Below are 21,501 nucleotides of genomic sequence, written 5' to 3'. Positions count from 1 at the left end.
GATTTGAAGATAAAACAATAAAACCCCATGTGTCACCCATTTTCATATATTTTTGAAGATTATTTTAACAGTAAAATATTGAAAAAAACCTTAGGGTATACTTTTGGTTGCCTTCCAAAAAACCATTTATGCCCTATATCCCTTGAGGCAAAACTCCTTTTTGTCTCTTCATCCCTAGTTTATTTAAAGAAGAGGACGTAGCCCTCTTGTCTTTAGTAAAGCTTGAACATGTCATCCTAATGATCTAATTTCCTTTGTTATTATTAGTTAGGAGTGAGAACGATTTTGGTTTCCAGCTAGTGGAGCAAGAGAGAAAGTCCATTGGATGCTTCTGAGATGGTCTTCTGGCTAATCAAAGAATATTTATAGGAAGACTCAGTGACATTTTACGGTTCAAAGTTGGCTGTTATAAATGCAAATTGTGGAATTATGCTGGCCAGCTTCATGAGGAGAACTAAGCCAATTTACTAAAGATGACAGAAAGGTGAAAAGCCACATTTTAAAAATGTCATTAAGACAATAAATTGAACAGCTCTGTGATTTATCTACCTAAAAACTTAAGTGACATAATGAATATTTTCTAAATTTTAGTTCACTTCTATTTGGGTTTTGTTTCTTGCACCTGAAATATAAATTATGAACTTCTAAAAATTGTTATTCAAGAATTTTTAATGAAATTGTGTTTGAAGAGTGATTTTTTTAAACCTATGAAATGGCTGTGAATGGTAAATTTATATAACTTTTTTAACTTTTAAGTTCAGGGGTACATGTGCAAGTCTGTTATACAGGTAAACTTCTGTCATTGGGGTTTGTTGTACAGATTATTTCAACACCGAGGTATGAAGCCTAGCACCCATTACTTATTAGTTCCTGATCCTTTCCCTCCACCTACCCTCATCCTCTGACAGGCCCCAGTGTGTGTTGCTCCCCTCTCTGTGTTCATGTGTTTTCATCATTTAGCTCTCACTTGTAAGTGATAACATGCGGTATTTGATTTTCTGTTTCTATGTTAGTTTGCCAAGGACAATGGCCTCCAGCTCCCATGCAAAGGATATGATCTCATTCTTTTTCATGGCTGCATGGTATTCCATGGTGTATATGTACCACATTTTCTTAATAATAACTTTCAATTGTCTAACATGTGGTGAGTCAGGCTTTCAAGGTTCAAGCAGTGAAAATATTCTCAAGAAGTTCTTCTTTAAGAAAATGCTATGTGGGAAAAAAGGAAACAATTCTTCAAATGAGCCATGAACTAGCCAAATATTATCATTTGATCAGCCCAGCTGATAGAATTAGCAGAAGAACAAGAAGCTTCTCTGACAAAAAGCACAAAGAAGGTGTCATAAACAGAGTAGAAGATAAAGATAGTGACACAAAGCAAACTAGACACAAGCTATTACTCTCATGAAGAATGAACAGATCTATTCTCTATGTATGAGATTTTAAAAACGTGAGAAATATTCAACTAAAGCAGCCAATTATCAGCTTAGGAACTGTGTACTCAGAACCTGGGGATTTAAGGATGCTACCATCACTTTATACATGAGTGACATGAAACATATTTTATACTGAAAAAAAATCTGTTTCCTTCTAATGCCCTACTAATAGCTTCCCAGTGATGTAAACAAATGTCTTCACAAAAAAAGATAAGAAGAAAGTTTTTCAGAAATATAGAATTGTGATTTCCAGACTGACACTGTTTTGGTTCCAATTCTAGCTCTGCAGATCCTAGGTGTGTCATTATGAGAATCAAAGTAAATGATGCATTAAGCCATTACACATGTAATCATTCATTAAACGCTAATTGTCATAGTTCTTGAAAAATCTGATAATACTTGAATAGTTAATGCCTTATGTATTCATCAGACAAATAAGCATATAATTATAGATGTGATAAGAAATACTTAGTTAAGTGATTTGCAATACCCTGTAGAGTCACAGGAGGATGTCTTAAGGAGGTGGTTGCCGAGCTATGACTTGAAGGGGTCAGGATAAGCAAGAGATAAGGGCAGGGAGAAGGTATAACAATAGCCCTCAGGAACTTTCTATGCAGAGACCCTCGGGAACTCTCTATGCAGAGACCCTGAGGCTGGAAGAAGACAGCACTGCAAATAATTTTGACAATGACTGGTGAACACTAGTATATTTATGTGTGTGTGTATATATATATGCATCTAATATAGATATGTGTATATATATGCATCTAATATAGATGTATGTATGTGTGTGTGCACATATAGATGTATGTATGTGTGTGTGATCATATATGTATATATTTGTAATACTTCTAGCTCCCAGAAAGAAATATATATATGCACACACACATATGTACATCTATATTAGACTATATTTTCAATGAGAGCCTCCTCATTGTTAGTTTTATGGCTATGGGAATAGTGATCACTTATACCCAACAACTAGTTGAGATTTTAGCAGAAACTTGTCACTCCATAAATATTCACGGAAATATAATTTTATACATATATATATATATATACACACACACACACGTGCAAGTATGCTAATTGCCTTAGGCAATAATATGTGAACATTTAGAAAAAAATTTTGGCTGGGCATGGTAGCTCATGCCTGTAATCCCATCACTTTGGGATGCTGAGGCAGACAGAACACTTGAGCTCAGGACTTTAAAGCCAGCCTGGGCAACATAGTGAAACTTCATCTCTAGTAAAAATACAAAAAGTAGCTGGGTGTGGTGGCGCATGCTCGTAGTCCCAGCTACTTGGGAGGCTGAGGTGGGAGGATGATCTGAGCCCAGAAAGTCAAGGCTGCAGTGAGCCCTGATCACACTATGTACTTCAGCCTGGGTGACAAAGACAACACCCTGTCTGAAAAAAAGAAAAAAGAAAAAAAAATTGTGCATTTGGCTGCTTATTTAAAACAAGCCACTGTTGAGTAGTTGTGGTCAAGGAAGGTAAAATTAAGAAAGGTCCTGTGTAGGCTGAATATTTGGATATAACTGAGGTACAAGAGAAGAATTGTTAAGAAAACATAAATATAATTACAGCAAACATTGTACATTTCAACTTCAATATTATATATAAATTTACATATTATATTGACTTTTCATATAAACAAATCATTATTTGTGAGCCAGATTTGGAAGTATTAAGACTTTGAAATGCCCATATAGGTCAAAAAACCTTTCTTTTTCATTCTTTTCTTCTTTCCTTTTCTTTTTTTTAGTGGCAGGATCTTGCCATGTTGCCTAGGCTGGTTTCAAATTCCTGGCCTCAAGCAATCCTCCTACCTTGGCTTCCCAGTGAGCTGGGATTACATGTGCTGCCACCGTTCCTGGCAAAAGACAATTTTTTCTAAGTGAATTGATCTCTAGGATAAGTCCTTATATGTAGTTGAATAATTTTTAGCTGGTTTTTATAGGTTGAAATTGACCTTCTGAAAGTGTTTTAAGGAAGATGAATGCTTTATATGTAACTAATTTTGACTCCTTTATATTCCTGCAATTTTGGCTAAGCCCATTACTCTTAATGAGTGTTAAGGAATAAAATATATCCTTATTCTAGATTAAAAAAAATACAGAGATAGAAAATAAAAGAAGAATTTTCTCTTACTTTATCTCATTAGGAAATGTTGTGTTGCACTCCTGACCCTAAATGTTTGGCATTGGTAACCTTGCAATATGTTGTGCTATTTAAAGATTCACTTACATCACATAGAATGCTTTTTATTAAATTAGGTTAAGAAATATTAATTTAATATGACAGTGCATAGAAATCACCTGCTTTTAAATAGGCAAAATTGCACATATATAGTACTCCGTAAATTGTAATTCATAAAATAAATGAAATATGAGCTTGTGCTTAGAAATTCTATGATGATTTAAGAGAATTTTACAAATTTTAATTGGAGAGAAAGATAATTATGTTACTAGTCTTTATTCTTTTATATCTATTTTATATGCCTATTTTGGTAAAAACAATATTTTATTTACCATATGTCAGGATACAGAAAAGGTGGAGCTGATTATAATGAAAAAATTTTGCAAGCAAAATAATCAAACCTAGCCATATTAAAAAAGAATACCTGGGAATTTCCACAAAGATTAAAACAAGCCAAACAATATACTATCCAATATTTTTTCTGTGGTTCCTATGAATTTAAATAATGAAGAAATACCTTAGCAACTTAAAATACTTTTGAAGTTAGTTCAAATTATATTTCTTCAATAAATATAAATGTTATGACAAAAATGCTATATGTTATATATAGCATATATATATTATATGAAATGCTTTTCATTATTTCTGATTAATTAAAATGTAATCAAGTAGGAAGCATGCTACATAAATCATGTATACACTTCAAGGTGCGTTCAGAGTCACTGAAAGCCATTTACAAACCGATTTTATTTGCTTGCACCTTCCAACAACTAATCAACAAATTTATACTACATTTATATTCTTTTTTCTCTTTTTTTTTTCTTTTTGTAGATGGAGTCTTGCTCTGTCGCACAGGCTGGAGTGCAGTGGTATGATCTTGGCTCCCTGCCACCTCTCCCTCCCAGGTTCAAGCGATTCTCCCTCCTCAGCCTCCCAACTAGCTGGGATTACAAGCCCCTGCCATCATGCCCAGCTAATTTTTGTATTTTTTAGAAGAGACAGGATTTCACTATGTTGGCCAGGCTGGTCTCAAACTCCTGGCCTCAAGTGATCTACCCCTCTCAACCTCCCAAAGTGCTGGGATTACAGGCTTGAGCCACTGGCACCTGGCCCTGCATTTATATTCTTAAAATAATAAAAATATAGTGTGTGTGCATGGTACTTAACACACTCTAGGATGTTTTCTCATATATTGAATCCATTTATCATTTAACTTTTTTAACCAGTCTTCCAGGAAGGTATTAATAATCTCATTTTGCCTATTAAAGAAGCGATGTTTGTAGACACTCAAAGCCACGTAGATCATATGTGGTAAAGCTTGCACTTGGAGCTACCTAAAGCTGTGTTTTCTGATCATCCTTATTGCTTCCAAAAGTCACATATATTTTACAGTAGTTACATAAATATATTATTTTTATATGTCCATTTGGAGATATATTTGAAAAAGAGATTATCGATACATGCATTAGACAGCTTTGAGATCCCACAGATGTGTTCAAATTTGGCTCAATTGCCTCCAGCTATGTAATCTGCCACAACTTACATAACTGGGAATAATAATGAGATACATTTGTACATTGAGAAGAGACTGAGAACCAAGTCTTGGGACATTCCAGCATTCACATGTTCATTTCTTCATACATTCACTTTTGAATTCAATAATTACATTATTCTTTGATCCAGACACTGCAACTATAGTCCCAAGGGGTAGAAAGTAAAAAGTCAATAACTTGATGTTGCAACATATTCACATCCACGGAACCTATCTATATATCTGTATGTATACTTCAAGTCTCATTTAAAATACGGAATGGCCGCTCTCTGCATTGCCCCCCACACACAGCTTTTGGTTTTTCACAGCATGTAGTCTCAAGGTAGTTTAATATTTTAAATGAAAACTCAAGGCTATGAAATTAAATTTTCCAGCATTAAAATTGGAGGTCGTGCAATCTGTTATAACCTAGCTTCAAAAGGCATTGTTAAGAGCTGAAGTGCACCTCTCTGCCCCCAACCAATTTATATGTTGAAGCCCTAACACTCAATATGACTACATTTGGAAATAGCACCTTTAAAGAGGTAATTAAGGTTAAACCAGAACCTAATGGTGGGGTCCTAATCCAATATGAATGATGTCTTTATAGGAAGAAGAGACACTAGGGAAGGACAAACACCAAGGAAAGGCCAAAGAAAGACACAGAAAGAAAGAAAGCAGCTGTCTGCAACCCAAGGAGAGAAACCTCTGGAAAAGCCAAATCTGCTGGCAACTTATTTTGGAGTTCTAGCCTCCAGAACTAAAAGAAAAAATAAATTTCTGTTGTTTAAGCCATCCGCTCTGTGGTATTATATTATGGCATACCATAGTCAACTAAAACAATCATCCGGCATAACTTCAGTGATACTTGAATGGTTGAAATAGTGACTAGCCCACCAGATTTTAGGAGATGACAGCCTTAATGAGAAGACTGTCAAGTAATTTGCAATCATATTCTAAACTCACCACATATTATGTTTTGTAGATATGGAATCTCTCTGATATCTGACCTATATTTGAACTCGTGTTATTGCCTTTATCGATGAGAACTTTACCTGTAATCACTTGTGATCTTTTGATGATATAACCCATGGTGATAGGTTTGTAGTAACTATTGCTCTGTGAAGACAATGCACCAGCAAACTCTGAGTTCTATGTTTTTACCTTAACCATCATGTTTGTCCTTGAATTTGTTGTTGCAATAGAATGTAGCTGTACCTACTCTACCAGGGACAAGCAGTCACTCAAATTAAAAAAAAAAAAGAAGAAGAAATTTGCTAAGGACTTTGGTAAGACTGAGTTAGTGTGTCTTGAAATCTCTTTATGTCTCAACTCAATCCTCTTGGTTTATCAATTTTTCTTTTTTTTAAGGTAACTTAGAAGAAGAAATCAATCCTCGTTTATTTTCTAAAACATTGAGAGTTAGGGTAGTGCTTCAACACTACTAAAACTTTCATATTTTAGAAAAAAATCCTTGGGTGCTGTCAGATGAATGGTAGGCAAATTCAAGAGATAATACTTCAAGAGAAAGAGGAAGCTGTTTTTTTTTTTAGTCTTCAAAGTGTGTTTCCCAGCATTTTTTTTTTCAGGGATGTATTTCATTTTTATTTAATTTTAAGTTATGAATGACCTCCTTTCTTGCTTCTATTTCCCTATTATTACTATTTTTAATGGTCTGGGAAGAAAGAGTCACTTATTTGGGCCATTAAAAATGAAGTTTAATGAAAGCCTGTACATTAAAAAAAATTCCTTCACTATTAGAAGCCAATCTGAAGAAGAGCCTCTTCTGGTTTCTAGGGGATTTACTGAAGAAACTGCACCCAAATGATGCATTCAACACATTTTACACTTAGAGCCTAATGTATGTTCATTTCTGAAATTCAATGCAGATACATCTAAACGAGCTGACAATGAACAAGAATTTTTTTTCCTCATTATTTTCTGTCACATTAAACTAAGTAGGGGTTCCTGTAAATTAAGTAAAGTTTGTCTACTTCTAAATATCATCAGACTGTTTTTTTTTCCTTTCTGCTTCCATTGGTTATGTGTAAACCAAATGTATCTCGATGGGAAGTGCTTTCCCCTAAGAAATCAATGTCATTCACATAGATTGATATAGTGAAGCAATGGAGAATAAGGAAAATTCTCCAAAATGAATTTTCCTAAAAATGAAACACGCTGTGAATTGAATATAAGAAAAAGCATGTTATGAATAGGAGGAAAATAGCCCTGTTTTCCTACAACAAACAGGCCCTCAGCCAAAATACTGTTGCATTTCTGACTGAGTTTGGGGCTATTACTAAAATGGAAATAAAATGTTATTTGTAAAAGATATTTTTTATACTCAAATCTGCATATATATATTCTGTAGCAAACATTTACTACTTATATTCCATGGAAACAGATGCTATACAAATACAAGGATGTACTACTTGTTCAATGCGGTAGGCAAATTAGGAATTTTATATCCATGATCGGAGTTTTTAAACATAATCAAAATGAGCATCTTCAAATTTTTTCTTTTCAGAGTGTTATAATTATGCTACATAGTTCCCTCTCAGCTTTAACAGCCAGGTACTTATATTTCTGGCCCAAATTTTGGTCTCAACAAGGCTGGTAAATATACTTACAAAAAGCATATAGAGCAAAATTGACGCAGTCAAATGTTCCCTCTGTATTAATGTGGTTTACTCATGCTAACCACACTTTGTCTCTCCTTCTCGTATTTTGATCATTTTACCTAAGGGGATGTACAGAGGAACTGTTCCTGTGGGGAAAGAGAGGGGTAGTAGTAGAGGACTCTGTCTATACCTTTATGTGAGCAAGGATATGTCAAGTCAATGGGTTAAGCATGAGCTAAATACTTGGACAGGCAAAATGCCATGAAAAATACCTACATCACTTAAGAAAGGGTTGAAACTAGAGAATTATAACATAGTCTCAATCCTGGAAAATACATAGTGAGAAGAAAGAATAAAGGAAGATAGGTATCATGGTGCTTAGGAATTGGGAACTCAGGCAAAGTTAGTAAGATAATTAGGGTAGAGAGAAGCTTTGAAAGGTCCTTCCTACAACTTGTACTCAACACTTCACATAACCAGCATGGAAAATGGGCTATATTATATATTGCCCCAGACATGCATTTGCATAAATATTCATACATAGTTCACTGAAATCTTCCACAGTGTAGTACACTCAGTGGTCTGCTGTAGCTTACCTACAGGGTTCTAGATTCCAGGGTCAAAGTTTCCCTGCAAACTTGAATGTGTGCATGTCATTTTAATTTTTCTTTGGAGACAGGGGCATCTTGGTCCCAGTTCTATTCATCTTTCTTAAAGCATCTGAGGCTGGGGTAGAAGATGATCACATCAGTAGAGAGTGGCTTGCAGCTAACAGGCAAGGTACATTTACTTTCAGTTTCCAATGCCTCAATCAAACAGACTTTACATGTGTCTTGTCCATCAGGCTGTGAGAATATCATGACTGACACTATCTATGGCAGTTCTGAGAATCCCTTCTCTCAACAGCGCCAGTCACACTGCTTTCTGGGTTGGGGCCAGTGGATGTGCTCCCTCTGAATGATTCAAGTTTGACTCACACAGCTATGACTCCTTTAAGGAGTACACCTAAATCCACGGCATCTCCTGCACCATTACTAAGATAACATCTCTATAATTCTTCCCAGTTCTCTACATAGTATCTAGTGAAGTATTCCATGGCACACAAGGATAAACACAAAAAATACCTAGATTGCTTTGTTTCACATTCTCCAGTGGGATAAAGTCATAGGTACGTAAACCCAATCTAAGGCTATAAAAACCTCGGTACTAGTTAACGTTTCACTGATATTTTTTCCCATGGGAATTCATCTCTTTGAAGGAACTATCTCCTAGAGAGCCAAAGCTCCATTATTACAGTCAAGACCTACTGTACAGGCAGTCTGAGATCTTTTACTGTCTCATCCTAACAACTCTAAGAAGTGTAGGAAGGTCTAAGCCCTAAGATGTCCCAGCTATTGCCATTTTTCCTTTATAAGCATTACACCCTTTACCTTTCCAAAAAGAACCACTGGAAATTTAATAATTTGCCTGTTTACTGCCCAGAGTAGTTGTAAATTGCTTCGCTTTCTGTCCAGTGTTGGTGTGCATCTCTGTAAACTGCATCTGAAAAGAATTTAGATTTTCTATCCACCTTACACAGATTTAATACTAGTTGTTAAAGTGAGGTGGACCTGAGGCTGCCTGCCAGTTAATGAGTAACTCTCCCTCCCCAGAGGAGTTAGTAATAACCAGATGCTATTCAGTATTTTATTCTGCAATCACCCATCCAATTCATCCTTGATTATAGGCAATAAAACAGAGGACCACTTATAGAGCTGTTGACCATAAAATTTGTCATTTTCACGATAACTTACACAGGCTTCCCTCAAATCCTCTCAATCCATCCTCAAGGACCTTAGTTCTCTTCTTCAGAACACATCTGTCACTATCACATGTCCATTGCCAAAATTGTCAAGAATGATGAAGAGTCTCAGATTTTATCTTATTTGTCAGTTAACAAATTATGAACACTGCCTTTTTCTGGTGTACAGTCTATGTAATTTCTACAAACGTCTGTAATTATTTGAGGATATCACATAGATGTCTCCAGCAGATGAATACAAGCCACAGCATAGAGATGACTGATCAAGTTAAAACCAGACAGGGTTTGTCTGCTTGATCCTGATATTTTAGGAAAACCAAGCTTATCTGTTAGCGTTACAATTTATGCATTATTTAAATTGTATTTGGAACGCACAAATCTATCTCTTTAAACAATACACACTGGGTAAGTCAAATTTCGAATTAAATAACCTTAATATTGCATTTATCTATAGAAAAAAAGCACGATCTCTGTAAGGAAAATCACATAAAATTCATCCTTATAATGTATAACATGCTATTTGCTAAGTAGCTTTCTATAATATAATCATATCTGGTATTTTCCCAATAATAATGATTTAAATTGCTATCTTCTAGCTAGCAAAATGGTTCAGTGTATTTAAATTTCCTCATTTTCCTGCATCAAAATGGAAATTTGTTTTTTGAAAATGCATAAGTATGTATAAAATCCTTTTAAAAGCATTCATTTTATTTGATGAGCTGTCTATTTGGTACTATACCTATGGAAGCAGACCAATTTTAATAGAGGCATTAATAAGACATGTTACCCCCTGTGCCTGAAGGTGAAAATATAATAGGTCTGCCTTCAGAGAAACATTTCTGAATTCATCTGGTGATTGAACCAATTGTTCACTTGAAGACATTTTACCTAATTAATTCCTACATAAGAATTGTCCAAAGTATCACTTCTGAAAACAAAATGCTTCCTTAGTGTATTGGTCTTCATTTTTTAAATGAAAAAAGCTAAACTCAAAGGACACTTTGATAATGAATCTAGAAGATAAATGCAGTGCACTGAGTTCACCATTCACTATGTTATTGACATTCTTTCCAGGGCAGATTCTGCTGCAATCAGCATATTTGTATCCTCCAAAATAAAGCATCTTAGGTCACTTAATCTCTTCAATGCACATAAAGGAGATGAATTGGCATTCCAAAACAATTGTTAATGTTTAAGTTACATTATTAACATAGGTTTAAACGTTTTTATCTTGGGTGGATGCAGAAAATTCAATATCAAAATAATAGTGTCTTGGAGCTGTCATTAAAGAGGTGGCTGGTCTTTTTGAATGTCTGATTCTATTTCAATATACTTTGGCAACTCTTGTCTCAGATTCAACACATGACATCTGAGCATGGCAACTAATCACTTTATAGGGGGAAGTGTCCAGAGAAGCAAAAGCAACACTAAAAAGAGTAAAAAGCCAAAAATACATTCATTCAAGGAATAACTACTTGTTAATGAATATACACTGGTTTCTTTTCCTTTTATTTAGCAGACTGTGACCTACCTGTTTTGAGAATGCTTTTTGAAATATTATTTCATGACATTTTGAGAAGATACATCTGATCGTATTATTGAAGAATATTTTGATCATATAGTAATCACCCTTTTAACAGATAATAACAATTTTGCCTATATTTTGTACATAAACATGTTCTGTAGATAATTATCAGTATTTTAAATTTATGATATATTCTTCTCTTTCCGAACATAACAAATCTAAGTTTGGTCTTCTGATGCAAAGAATGCTGACAGCACATTCTGGCTAAGCAGGTTTATGAACTTCAATCTACAATATGCTGTATACTAAGTGGGCACTGACCAAGTGTTCTAGAGACGAGTTGTTTTTGGAAAGGAGAAAATGATTCTTTAGGACGTCTGACTCTTTGTAGAGGGCTACCAGGAAGGGAAGTATACTTGAAGACGAGAAACCCCTAAATGATGGAATGCCTCTGGCCCAGTGCAGTGGCTCACGTCTATAATCTCAGCACTTTGGGAGGCCAAGACAGGCAGATCACGAGGTCAGGAGTTTGAGACCAGCCTGGCCAACATGGTGAAACTGCGTCTCTACTAAAGATACAAAAATTAGCCAGGTGTGGTGGTGGGTGCCTGTAATCCCAGCTGGGAGGCTGAGGCAGGAAAATCGCTTGAAACCAGAAGGTGGACATTGCAGTGAGCCAAGATAGTGTCACTGCACTCTATCCTGGGTGACAGAGCGAAACTCTGTCTCAAAAAAAAAAAAAAAAAAAAAAAAGGATGGAATACCTCCACTTCTTTTCTAACTCCAAATACAAAGTTAGGCTCAGAAAAAATTGAATGCTTTATTCCATAAAAGCACTTTCCTCAGAATTGTTATACATTATACTGTTTTATATAAGATATTCATATACAGTTGAATGAAATACATATTAATCACAGGAAAAACATGGCCCAAGTTTAACAAGCCTCAGGCTGTTTGAGAAGCATTTACCTATTATACATGCCTTGATATGTTGTCAATCTAGACCAAAACAGATGAGAACTTCTTATCTTACTAGAGTCAAGAAAAGGGTTTACTAAAGAAGAAAGTTTAGCAAAGATCCTGAGGAGGTGTACTGTGGAGCCACATGGCTATGTTGGGGGGGAGAGTTTTCACGTATAAGGAAGAAGAGCAAAGCTATGAGTCACCCATGTGTCTGTTGGGTACAAGCATGGAACCATTGCGGCTTCCATGAAAATAAGGAAAGGAGAGAATACTAGAAAGTATAATAAAGAGGATGTAAACTGTCGCTGTTTGCTGATGGTTATGATCATATACCTAGAAAACCCTAAAGACTCATCCAAAAAGCTCCTAAAGCTGGTAAATGAATTCAGCAAAGTTTCAGGATACAAAATTAATGTACACAAATCACTAGTTCTGCTATACGCCTACAGTGAGCAAGCTGAGAATCAAATGAAGAACTCAACTTCTTTTACAATAGCTGCAAAAATTTAAATTAAATTAAATTAAATACCTAGGAATATACCCAACAAAGGAGGTGAAAGACCTCTACAAGAAAACTACAAAACATTGCTGAAAGAAATTATAGATGACACAAACAAATGGAAACACATCCTATGTTCGTGGATGGGTAGAATCAATATTGTGAAAATGGCCATATTGTCAAAAGCAATCTACAAATTCAATGCAATTCTCATCAAAATGCCGATGCCATTATTGCAGAACTAGAAAAAAAAATCCTAAAATTCGTATGGAACCAAAAATAGCCCACATAGCCAAAGCAAGACTAACCAAAAAGAATAAATCTGGAGGCATCACATTACCCAACTTCAAACTATACTATAAGGCCATAGTCACCAAAACATCATGGTATTGGTATAAAAATAGGCACATAGACCAATGGAACAGAATAAAGAACCCAGAAACAAAGCCAAATACTTACAGCCAACTGATCTTCAACAAAGAAAACAAAAACATAAAGTGGAGAAAGGACACTCTATTTAACAAATGGTGCTGGGATAATTGGCAAGCTACATGTAGAAGAATGAAACTGGATCCTCATCTCTCACCTTATACAAAAATCAACTCAAAATTGATTAAAGACTTAAATCTAAGACCTGAGACCATAAACATTCTAGAAGATAACATTGGAAAAACCCTTCTAGACCTTGGCTTAGGCCATAATTTTATGACCAAGAACCTAAAAGCAAATGCAACGAAAACAAAGATAAATAGATGGGACTTGATTAAACTAAAAAGCTTCTGCAGAGCAACAGAAATAATCAGCAGAGTTAACACACAACCTACAGAGTGGGAGAAAATCTTCACAATCTTATACATCTGACAAAGGACTAATATCCAGAATCTACAAAGAACTCAAACAAATCATCAAAACAAGCTAACAATCTCATCAAAAATTAGGCAAGGAGATGAATAGACATTTTTCAAAAGAAGATGTACAAATGTCCAACAAGCATATGGGAAAACGTTCAGTATCACTAATTATCAGGGAAATTCAAATCAAAACCACAATGCGATACCACCTTACTCCTGTACGAATGGCTATAATCAAAAAACAACAAAAAAAAATAGATGTTGGTGTGGATGTGATAAAAAGGGAAGACGTTTACAATGTTGCTGGGAATGTAAACTAGTACAACTGAAAGGAGTTAGCTTGTCTTAGGTAGACAGCAAGGGAAGGGTCCCCAGAGAGCCCCTGGCCCATGGGTCATTGCCTCATCCTCACATAACATAAAAAGCAGCCTGGGAAAAAAATCAAGCTGCAGACACCATAAGGGAACTAGCACATGGTGCTGTGCCTGGAGACACGGCTACGGCTGCACAGATAGAAAAACCTCTGGCCCATTTGGATAAACACTTGCACAAACCTCTGGCTCACTCAGATTAAAAAAAAACAAGGCCCAGAGTAGAAATGCCTTTGTCCCTTGTATAGTCAGTGGGCTCCCAAGAAAAAAGTTTCTTCTCTTTTTGTGGGCATGGCCACAGTGGGCTCTGGTGGGTTCCGGTGGGCACTCTGCTTTCTTTTTTTTGATTGTGAGCCTGGCCTCTATGAATCATCGCTTCAGCATCTGATTGGTCCTGGACCAAAGTCTCAGGCCAAGCTTTTATTTCAGCTCCTGATAGGTCCTGAGGCAAGCTGAGTAGCCTCCACAAATCATTGCTTCAGCCCCTGATTGGTCCTGGGCCAAGCTTTCTAATTGGTCCCAGGCCAAGGTCCTGGGCCAAGCTGAATCACACATTCTCTAAGACAGTCTATGGACTGAGCACATTTCTTCCCTTTCCCAGTCCATAAAAACCCTGGACCCCAGCCTCATAGGGGGCACCCCCTTTGGGCTCCCCTCTCCGCTGGCAGAGAGCTTTCTTCTTTTGCTTATCAAAACTTTTGCTCGAACCTCACTTTTGTGTCTGTTCTCCTTAATGTTCTTGGAGGTAGGACAAAGAACTCCAGGTATTACCTCAGACAAGAGACTGCTACGTCTTGGTGCATTGCTGAAACTAAAACACGACTACTATGAGTAACAGTGTGGGGAGTCCCTAAATAACTAAACATAGATCTACCATTTAATCCTGCAATCCCCCTACTGGCTATCTACCCAGAGAAAAAGAAGTCATCATATGAAAAAAGATACATGCGCATGCATGTTTACAGCAACACAATTTGCAATTGCAAAAATATGGAACCCGACTAAAAGCCCATAAATCAATGACTGGATAAGAAAATGTGATATATGTGTGTGTATATATATATATATATACACACACATATATCACACTATGGACTACTACTTAGCCATAAAAAGGAACAAAATAATGGCATTCACAGTATCCTGGATGGAATTGGAGACTATTGTTCTAAGTGAAGGAATAGAAAATCAAACCTTGTATGTTCTCACTTACAAGTGGGAGCTAAGCTATTAGGATGCAAAAGCATAAGAATGATACTATGACGTTGGGGACTTGGGGGAAAGGGTGGGAGTGGGGGTGAGGGATAAAAGACCACACATTGAGTACAGTGTACACTGCTTGGGTGATGGGTGCACTGAAATCTCAGAAATCAGCACTAAAGAACTTATTCATGTAACCAAACACCACCTGTTCCCCAATCACCTATTGAAATAAAAAAGTTAAAAAAATTTTTAAAAAAAGAAACAAAAAAAAAGTCAAATAAAGAGGTAAGCACGGAGTGCTTTGTATACAATTCTAAGGACTTTGACTGTTATGGTGACTGAAACAGGAAACCAATGGATGGTTTTGAGAGACAAGACTTCTGCCTTAACTGAAGATTTCTTGTTACTTGGAGAAAATACACTGAATAGAGAGCAAGGGCAGAACAGGGAGACAAATTAGGAGACAACTGAAATAAATGTGATGATGTCATGGAGTATGTAGTATAAATGAAAGTAATCATATATGGACACATTTTCAAAATATTTTAAAGGTAGTATCAACATGGTTTGTTAATATATGAAACATGGAGTAAAAGATAAAGAGAACAGAGGAGGAAGCTAAAATATTCTTGCTCTCACTTTGATTTTATGATGTGCTCTTTTAAGAAATAAATTCAAAGCTCTTGAAAGTTGTACCCATGTCATATTCCTGCAAGCTACCTTAGACTTGTGTGGTGCCCTGAGTCCTGAAGTGTGTTAAAGATTCACTATCTCTTTTTGGGTCAAGTTTCTTGTTTATACTTTCTATGTTCTCTCAGAGTGTTGTACTTAAAAACCCAGCAACCTCCCCCATTTTCCCAAGTGAATTTGAACTTGTATAAGAGGAAATAATCCCCTAATTCCTCTTTATCTATCTATTCATCTAAATATAGATGCTCCTCAACTCATGATAGGGTTATGTCCCTATACACTCATGATAAATTGAAAGTATTCTAAGTCGAAAATGCATTTACTATACCTAAACTACTGAACATCCATCATAGCATAGACTAGCCTACCTTGAACATCCTCAGGACACTTACATTAGCCTGCAGCTGGGCAGAATCATCTGACAACACGGTACGCTGAAGAAGCTGAAGAATGTCGGTTGTTTATCCTACTGATTTCCTGGCTGACTGCCTAGCATCTGGAGAGAGCATCATATTGCATATCACCAGCCTGGGAAAAGATCAAAATATAAAATTTCAAGTATAGTTTTACTAAATATATATTGCTTTCACAGTATCCTTTAATTAAAAAAACATAAATTGAACTATAGTTAAGTTGGGGGCTATCTGTACTTAAGTAATGCTTACAAAATGCCAGCCACATTCTCTAATTTATATAAAGCTTTATCACTCATTCAGTTCTTACAGCAATACTTTAAGGTAAATGTTACAATGACCTCTAATTTAGAGATTTAAAAACTGGGACAGAGAAGGCTTAGAGTGAGTCTGCAAGGTTACTTAGTGATAACTACAGAGCCAGGATTCAAATGCTATGGGAAATCCCATGCTCCTAACTGCTCCAGATTCTCTATGTTTTTATATCTATTTGACTTATTTAGAAAAGTTCCTGGGCATCCCATATACCTCAAATAAGCATGGAAAATAAAAGTAATGTAAGAAACTCAAGAGTATAAATGCATTTTTGAAATTAAAAATAAGTTTTGGGAGTTTATTATATAACATTTATAATTTTAGGTTCTTGCTTTTCACTTATGCAAATTAATGTCAAAATAAATGTATTTTTGACATTGTATATTCTACATTACTTACAACTTAAATTTAGTTATCAGTTCAATGGCCATATAACTTATTGTCAAACTGGAAAAATGTTGACAGTGAAAGAGAATGGTATTAATAATTATGCCAGGACAATAGGCATAAAGGATTGCCCCAGGCAGTTCCCTTAGAGGTGGGTCTACGCAGATACAATGAAATGGCTTTGCTTCTTCAACATAAGCTGCTAGATTGATTCTCTGATGAAAATAATTAATTCAGGTTTTCTATGCCATACCATACATTTTTGGAAATGCACTTTTTTACTTTACACAGGTAAAAATCTGCCACTCCAGTAAATGAATACTCATAATTCTAACTTTGTTTCCTATTGTCTTGTTAAATTTCCTACTGTTGAAATTGTATTCATTACTCAATCATTGGGTGGAGAATATAAAGCATTTCCATGAAACACCAGGCTGTGAAATGGGAAAATGACCTCCAGCTTGGAAAATCATGGCTTTAGGATCTTTATGTTTGTTTTCTAAATTTTTTTAAGCTTTTCCCAATATTTACATTAAAGCAGGAGACTATTAACTTAGCACTATGGTTATAGTGCTATGTAAGCATAGGCATATAAATAGATGTCCTGTTTTTCTTTTCTTAGCAATATGATCCCCAAACTCAAAGAAACAGAAACTTTTTCCCTTATTGTCATTCCTGGTGTTGGGGGAAAGTAATATATCCCAGTGCATAAAACTGTCCTCATATTCTGGAAATACTATCCTCTTTTATAAGCATCCCAGTAATAATATCAACAACATGTTATGATCATGTTATTCCCCTACCATAACAAAAAAAAAGAAGGAGTTTCCACTGTATACAATCTGAAGTGTGACTTCTTACCATTGCTTAAGGGTGTTAATCTACTCTTTTTTTTTATTCTAAAATACTTATTTCTCCTCTTTCCCCCCCTGCCCATTTTAACATCTCTGAACCTAAGAAGGGAATACCAATCACAGCTGGTTTGGTGGCAGTTGTGGTGACATACTACTGTCAGACTGCTCTTTATGAACCTGGTCAATAACTGTTCATGTTATCAGCACTTCCATTATTTAAATAAAAACAAAATAAAATTTTCGACTTTTGTAACATTTCTAGTTGTTAGAAAGTTATTGCATTGTACTTTTCATGAAAGCATTATTTTTCTCTTCTAAATATTGAAGGTAAACTCAATGAAGCATCTTATAATCAATATGTCTTAAATTTGATGGAATACAGAAGCTTGCAGAGATTATTCCTAAATGCTTTTATTCATGTACCTCATATTTTGGAAACATGGTCCTCTCTTATAAATACCCCAGTAATATTATCAACATCAGATACCTCCTAATGCAATAATAACACAGCATAATTTCTGTAGTGTATATTAGACAATGCAAATTGATATGTATTCTACAAAATGACTGACCAGTAATCTTCAATAGTTTCGAAGTCAAGACAGACAGAGAAAATATTCCATATTAGAGGAAACTATGGAAATATGCCAACTAAATTCAATGTGTGAGCCTGAATTGGATTCTGGAATTGAAAAGGAATATTAGTGATACAAAGAATAAAAGATGAATAAAATCCCTAGATTGGCTAATAGTATTGCATTAATGTCAACTTGCTATTTTTTATAATTGCACTTTTTGATTATATAAGTAAACGCCACTTGGGAAGCTGGATAGGTAAATACGTTCTGTGCTATTTCTGCAACTCTTGTAAGTATACATTTATATCAATACAAAAAGTTAAAAAATAAAAATATAAAAAGTAAAATGCATTTTATTTCAAAAGAAAGAAAAGAAACCAAAGTTATATTTTAGAAAGATATCTATGGTAACTGATAAAATTTGATTTTATGGATTATATTAGAAAAGTATAAGATGTGAACTAATGAACTTAAAGAATGAGACTAATTGAAGAAGTATAACACACGGCCACGCACACAGTGCTACTTCCTAAAAATTAGATTTCTGAATGGCGCCACTAAACTTCAGGTACTTTTTATGTTCCTGGGATTATATTACAGGAGTTATTAAGAAATTATTTTAGGCAGCTAGAAAGGGTAAAAGAGTCCTCGGTAAGGCTTTTTCTTTTAATAATAAAGCAGCCCCCAAAATATTTCTTTTCTAACAGAAAGCAGTCTGAAAAACCAGACCTGCTTGCACCTGTAAATGCAGGTGGCTCAGAGCCAGGTAAACCCAATATGGCGGTTCCCACTACTTTTTCTTTGTTGCTACGTGTGCAGACATCATGACAGTGAGCCAGGTAGAGGCCATGTGTACAGGTATCACGGCGACCAGCCAAGTAGTCATATTTGCATAATCAAAGTTAGGGTGGGAGGGACTTTTTGGGGGGGAGCTATTTGAATGACACAACTGGTCAAGTCAATCCCTTGGGCCCTATGCAGATCAGACACCGCCTCCTCAAGCCTCCCAGTGTAACGTGTAACCTACTGCCTTCTGCTCCATGCGGGGTTATTCTGTTTGGAGCCCTCCTCCCTGTGTAAGGAAGAACTATTCTTTTCTTTCTTGCTTACCAAACTTTCCAGTCCTTAATCCGCTCCACGTGTGCCCGTGTCACTAATTTTCTCAGCACGAGACCAAAAACCCTGGGTGTTTCCCCAGACAATGGAGCCATATCAATTGGACCAATAATCATGTGGGTCACTGAAAGACATGCCTTTGACATGTGCATTCATTTAAATTACTTTACATCTTTTTTAATATAAAAAAATAGATTCACCTTAAAGGTAATCAGTATTTCCATTTTAGTCCTATTTAAAGAAGAGTTTTAAGATTAACTTTAAGGAGGGACTATCGTCAAGAGATTCTTGGGCACTTATACATAGGACTAACAACATTTATTAAGGCCTATGATAAGGCAGCCCTTGTGATAGATGATCAAACCAAATATAAACACAAAACCTGTTTGTCATGGTGATGAAAACATTGACAAACTAGCTGAATAAATATGTATACATTAAACATAAAGGGAACACGAATAATTTTAACTCTAATGACAGTGGAAGTTAGTAATGAAGACTATTTTTTAGAGGGTTGAGAATTCCAAGTGATTTGCAGTTAATTACCTTTAACTATTTGAAAATATTTTCCATTATAATTTACCTTTTCTTGTTGCTGTTGTAATATCAGCTGTAAAGCTTAGTATTGCTATTTCGTAGGTAAAATTTCCTTTACTTCCTCCTGTTGAGAGGTGAAAACGTGAGGGCAGCCCTTGCTCGCTCTGGGCTCTCGGCGCCTCCTGGGCCTCTGCGTCCGCTCTGGCCGCGTTCCAGGAGCCCTTCGGCCCGCGGCTGTGCTGTGGGGGCCCCTCTCTAGGGCTGGCCGAGGCCTGAGCCGGCTCCCTCTGCTGGCGGGGAGGTGTGTGGGGAGAGGCGCGGGCGGGATCCATGGCTGCGCGAGGCGCTTGAAGCCGGGCGCGCGTTCCGGGTGGGCCCAGGCTCGGCGGGCCCCTGCTCTCGGCGCGGCAGGCCGGCGCCTGCTGGTCTTGATGACGAGCTCCCTCTGGGCTGCCAGAGTGCCCGGACTAGGTGCCGCAAAGTCCCGGGCGAGTGCCACTGAGCGGTGAAGCCTGCAAGGCTTCTGGGTTGGGTGGGGACCTGGAGAACTTTTCTGTCTGGCTAAAGGTTCCTAAACGCACCAATTGGCACTCTGTGTCTAGCTAAACGTTTGTAAACGCACTAATCAGCACTCTGTCAAAACGGACCAATCAGCACTCTGTGAAACAGACCAGTCAGCGCTCTGTAAAATGGACCAATCAGCAGGATGTGGGTGGGGCTAGATAAGGGAATAAAAGCAGGCCACCGAGGTAGCAGCGGAATCTCCTTGGGTCACCTTCCACGCTGTGATAGCTTTTGTCTTTTGCTGTTTGCAATAAATCTTGCTGCTGTTGACTTTTTGGGTCCATGCCCCCTTTATGAGCTGTAACACTCACCCTGAAGGTCTGCAGCTTCACTCCTGTGGCCAGGGAGACCATGAACCCACCAGAAGGAACGAACAACTGCAGATGCACCACCTTTAAGAGCTGTAACACTCACCGCGAAGGTCTGCGGCTTCCCTCTTGAAGTCAGCGAGACCACGAACCTACGGAAGGAAAAAACTCCGGACACATCTGAACAGCTGAAGGAACAAACTCCGGACCATCTTTAAGAACTGTAACACCGTGAGGTTCCACGGCTTCATTCATGAAGTCACGGAGACCAAGAACCCACCAATTTGGGACACACTATCTCTACTCTCATCTTGACTTCTGACTGTTTTTAAGTTTTTCTTTACATCTTTGGTTTTCAACAATTCTTTTATACTTTTTGATGTTTTGTGGTCTGGTATTTTTTAGTTTCCCCCACGTAAGGTTTTTATTATTTTTATGTCTGTGGCATTATGTCACTTCCGGCTTTCAACAGTTCTCAGACATGACCTATTTGATAATTGATTCCTAATAATTCTCAACTCTTTTCCTCCAATTAAATATGTTAGACCCTTTCACCATGTTACATGTGCTCTTACCCTCTAGTCAACATTTTCCTTCTTTTGTTATTTACTTTATTTATTTATTTTTGAGACATGGTCTCCATCTGTCTCCGAGTCTGGAGTGCAGGGGCAACATTTCGATTCAGTACAACCTCCGCCTCCCAGGATCAAGGAATTCTTGTGCTTCACGAGAAAAA

The 21,501-nt window shown here is 36.7% G+C and overlaps 1 long non-coding RNA gene across 1 annotated transcript in view; it reads right to left on the bottom strand.

The window, feature by feature from the left end:
- LOC134760821 (uncharacterized) overlaps positions 1 to 20,583 on the bottom strand; it is a 162,697-nt gene extending 142,114 nt beyond the window's left edge. The window contains exons 1-2 of the long non-coding RNA XR_010138816.1: positions 19,940 to 20,583; positions 16,086 to 16,221 (exon numbers count right to left, since the gene is read on the bottom strand). This is a non-coding gene — a long non-coding RNA (uncharacterized LOC134760821). The remainder of the gene's footprint in view (positions 1 to 16,085; positions 16,222 to 19,939) is intronic.
- Between the last annotated feature and the right edge of the window lie 918 nt (positions 20,584 to 21,501).

The sequence above is a fragment of the Pongo abelii genome, chromosome 22, assembly GCF_028885655.2.
Source record: "Pongo abelii isolate AG06213 chromosome 22, NHGRI_mPonAbe1-v2.0_pri, whole genome shotgun sequence".
NCBI lineage: Eukaryota > Metazoa > Chordata > Mammalia > Primates > Hominidae > Pongo > Pongo abelii.
Note: the sequence above shows the minus strand (reverse complement) of the source record. Positions and strands in the feature narration are given on the sequence as shown.